The sequence below is a fragment of the Chinchilla lanigera genome, unplaced genomic scaffold, assembly GCF_000276665.1.
Source record: "Chinchilla lanigera isolate Chin_1 unplaced genomic scaffold, ChiLan1.0 scaffold00020, whole genome shotgun sequence".
Lineage (NCBI taxonomy): Eukaryota > Metazoa > Chordata > Mammalia > Rodentia > Chinchillidae > Chinchilla > Chinchilla lanigera.
Genome location: NW_004955421.1, coordinates 1358821 through 1363412, shown reverse-complemented (window position 1 = coordinate 1363412; position 4592 = coordinate 1358821).

Below are 4592 nucleotides of genomic sequence, written 5' to 3'. Positions count from 1 at the left end.
GCTGTCCAATGTCTACACCACAGTGTGTGGAAAACATTGACAAATCACAGTGGGAAATGAGGGCCATAAGCATTTACATACAAAACCTGTGAGTGTGGATTCCAGTTCAGATCTTGGAAAGAAACTACTTACTCAAAAACACGGAAATATTTTGCACTTATCACTGTTTTCTTTTTTTCCCCCATTGGTTTTTTCTTTTTTTTAAGAGTTTGTTTTTATTTTTCCTTTCCCCTTTTTTCTTCTTTGTTTCTTTTATTTTGCTTTGTTTTTCCCTCTTTTATTATTATTTTATGTTGCTGTTATCTTTTTTCACATCTTAGTAGGATCCTTTAGCTCAATTTCCTCACCTCCTTCTCTTCCTTTTTGTTAGTTTTCAAGTTTTATTTCTTTCATTCTCCCATTTTCCACCACTTCCATCTTCACTAATACTTCCATTAAGATATATAACCTTAACTGTATAGTTAACTCTATATTATGATCATTAAATTATTTTTTATTCTTAATGGTGGTCCAGTTGCTGCATTTAGTATATATTGTAATCATATTTCTCTCTTTTATTGTTAACAGTGTTACTGTGGTAGCTTTCATTGGTTCTTATGCTATAGCCATGTCCAGTTTGCCTTTGACTTTATTATTTTGCTAATGTTGTTGCTATTGCCAAACTGGAATAGTTGCTGCTACTCATTGATTTTTACTGTGTGCCAATCTCTGGTCTCTCTTTATGTCATCAACAATACTGCCGAGGAGTTATCCTATTTTCAAACAAAGTGTACCTTAACCAAAAAATTGTCAGAAGTAGCAAAAAAGATCAGTTCACATTGGTGAAGGAATAATTCAACATGAAGAGATAATAATTATAAACATACAAGAACTGAACACAAATACCCCCAAATTCATAAAACAAACACTACTGCACAAAAAAGATCAGATAAACAGTGGGAAACCTCAATAGCACACTGTCACAAATAAATCAACTAGACAAAAATCAACACAGAATTATCAAAGTTGAACCAAACCTTTGAATAAATAAGCTTAAAAGATATCTACAGAGTGTTCCACCCAAAAATACCTTCCAACAAATGCATATTCTTAGAAGTACATAAAACTTCCTCCAAAATAGACCACATACTATCCCACCAAATATGCCTAAATTGAAAAAACAATCAAAATAATCCCATTGATATTATCAAATCATAGTGCAATGAAACTAGAAATAGGTGGCAAAAGAAACCAGAGAAATGATGGAAATTGAACAATATACTCCTAGTAATCAGCAGATCATCCAAGTCAATGCAATTAAAAATTAAAAAGGCTAAATCACAATGAACACCGACAAAATCTAGATTATCATTACTATTTCAAAAACCTGCACTCCAATGAAGTAGAGAATCCAGAAAAACATGGATAGATTCCTAGATACATATGAATTACCAAACTGAATGAAGATATTTAAAAAGCCTGAATAATTCAATAGCAGGCAATGATATTAAAGCAGTAATAGAAATCCTACCAGCTAGGAAAAGCGCAGATCCTGATTGATTCACTGGTAAATTCTACAAGAACTTCATGGAAGATCTAATACCAGTGCTCCTCAAACTCTTTAACAAAATTAAAATGGAAAAAGTCTTCCCAAAGTCATTCTTGGCAGCTAATGTTACCATGATTCTAAAACTAGACAAAGACACAACTGAAAAGGAAAATTATAAGCTAATGTCTTTAAAAAACATAGACACAAAATCCTCAACAAAATATTGGAAAACAGAATGCAACAAGTCATCAAAAAGATCATACATCATGATCATATAGGGTGCATCCTGGGAATGCAAGGAAGGTTCAACATAAGCAAATAAATAAATGTAATACGCTACATAAAAAATGAGAACAAAAATAACATGATTCTCTCAATAGAGGCACAAAAGCCTTTGGCAAAATCCAAATCCATTTATTAATTTTTAAAAACATCAACAAAATAGTTATAGAAGACCTTATCTCAACCTGATAGTCATTTATGAAAAACCTACTGCCATCATCATGTTAAGTGAAAGAAAGCTTAACCTCCCTAAATCCAGAAACAAGACAAGTACATCTACTATCACCACTCTCATTCAATATAGTACTTGAAGCATTAGCCAGACTACTAAGCAAGACAAAGAAGAAGATAAAAGAGACAAGTGCAGAAAGGAAGAGTAACATCATTATTATTGCAGAAGATATGACCCTCCACACAGAAGATGTAAAATAAATCCCATCAATACCCTCCTAGAATTAATAGCTAAATTCAGCTTGTAGCGGGGTACAAAATCAAAAACACAAAAACCAATAGCTTTTCTATACACCAGTAATGAACTCACTGAGAAAGAAATTAGCAAAATATACCATTCACAATAGCATCAGGGCTGGGAATATAGCTCAGCAACACAGTGCCTACCTGGGAAGCTCAAGGTCCTGAGTTTGATTACCGCCTCCCCCACAAAAAAGTAAAAAAAAAAAAAAATTAGCATCAAGAAAAATTAAACACTTAGGAAGTAACTTAACCAAGGAATTGAGAGATCCATACTACAAGCACTACAGTAGTTTGAATAAAGAGGACATAAGAAAATGAAAATATATCTCTTATTTCTAGAGAGGCAGAACCAATATTGTCCAAATGGCCATACTTTTAAAAGTCTCTATATAGGTTTTAATGCAATCCAAATCAAAACACGAATGATATTCCTCAGAGTACTAGAGAAAATAATCCTAAAATTCATCTAGAACCAAAAGAGACCACAGAGAAAGCAATCCTGAGCCATAAGAGCAAATCAGAAGGCATCACAATCCGAGATTTAAAGTTATATTGCAAAGCTACAGTAATAGAAACATCAAGGAACTGGCACAAAAATACACTTGGATCAAGGGACTAGAACACTAGATGGAAAAAAACCCAGGCATATTCAATTATCTGATATTCAACAATTGGGCCAATAACACATGCTGAGGGAAAAATAGCCCCTTTAGCAAGTCATTCTGGGAAAACTAACAATAAACATACAGAAGATTGAATCTCTACCCATATCTCTCACAATGTACTAAATGAAAATCAAAATGAATATATAAATGAAAAGCAGTAATAGAAATGATTCTAATGATTTTTAAACTAGACAAAGTTTCAAATGAAAAATATAAATATTAAAACAGAAATATATAAACTTTTGAAGATAAAGTAGATACACCTCTTGAAGACATAACTGTAGACAAGAACTTTCTGTAGAGAACCCCAATTGCACAAGAATTAATATAAAAATTCAACAAATAGGAATATATCAAAAAGGAAACAACCAATACAGTAAAGAGGTAATTAAAAATTAGACCCCCCCCAACAAAGAACCAATCAAAAACAGGCAACTGAAATAAATTGAAACTTCTCAGAAGAAATACAAATGGCCAATAAATGCATGAAAAACTTTTTCAATATCTCTAGTCATGAAAGAAATGCAAATTAAAATAACAATAAGTTTCTATCTTCTTCTAGAAAGAATGACAATCATCAAGAAATCAAATTATAACAAAGGCTGGAAATGCTTCAGAGAAAAAAGTAACCCTTCCACATTATTGGTGGGAATGTAAATTAGTACAACCACTATGGAAATCAGTATGGATATTCCTCCAAAGAAACTAAAATTAGAAATTCCATTTGATCCAGGTAGTCCCCTTCTAAATATTTCCCCAAAAGAGTTAAAGACATAATATTACAGAGATGCATACATAACTAAGTTTATAGCAGCATAATTCATAATAGCTAAAATTTTACAAGAGGTCAATCAACATGAATGAACAAAGAAAATGTGGTCTTTGTACACAATGGAGTGCTACTCTGCCATAAGGAAAGATAAGCTTGCATCATTTGTAGGAAAATGGATGCACCTTAGGAGTATAATGTTAAGTGAAATAAATCAGACACATAAGCTTTAATATTGCATAGTTTTTCTCACATGTGAAATCCAAAATATACACAAATTACAGAACAAAACAAAAGATAGTTAACAAGAAACAGAAAGAGCCTTTGCAAAAGTTCAGGGGACCAAGAGATGGAGGGTGAAGAAGGGAAGGGAAAGAGGATGAAAAAATAATTAAAATGTGTTATGTTTGTATCAGCTCCCCACAGTGAGTATAATCATTATGTACTGCAAACATGTACTAATAAAAATAAAAATTAAAAAAAGAAACTTTATGATCTTTGAAGTAAGAAAGTTTGTGGTCAAATCACTACTGTACATATGAACTCTAACCAAGTGAAATACCTCTTGAGCCAAATTTCTCATCTATAAAATCAGGAAAAATCTACCTCAATTTTTGTAAGAAATAAGAGAATGACCTATCCTACTAATACACTCACAGAAAGCACTCACTCAATAAATTTCTCTCCTTTTATCCATCTTTTCTGTTTGGGCTTCCCTTTATCTGTGCCTTTCATTTATCTGTCAATTTCTCACTTAAATTTTTTTCAGAAATAAATACTAGACTTAACTTGTTTATCTGTGCTAACGGAAAGCAGGAAAATTTAAAACATAAAAATTATTCAAAAGATTCCCTAAACCATTTATTCCAATCAA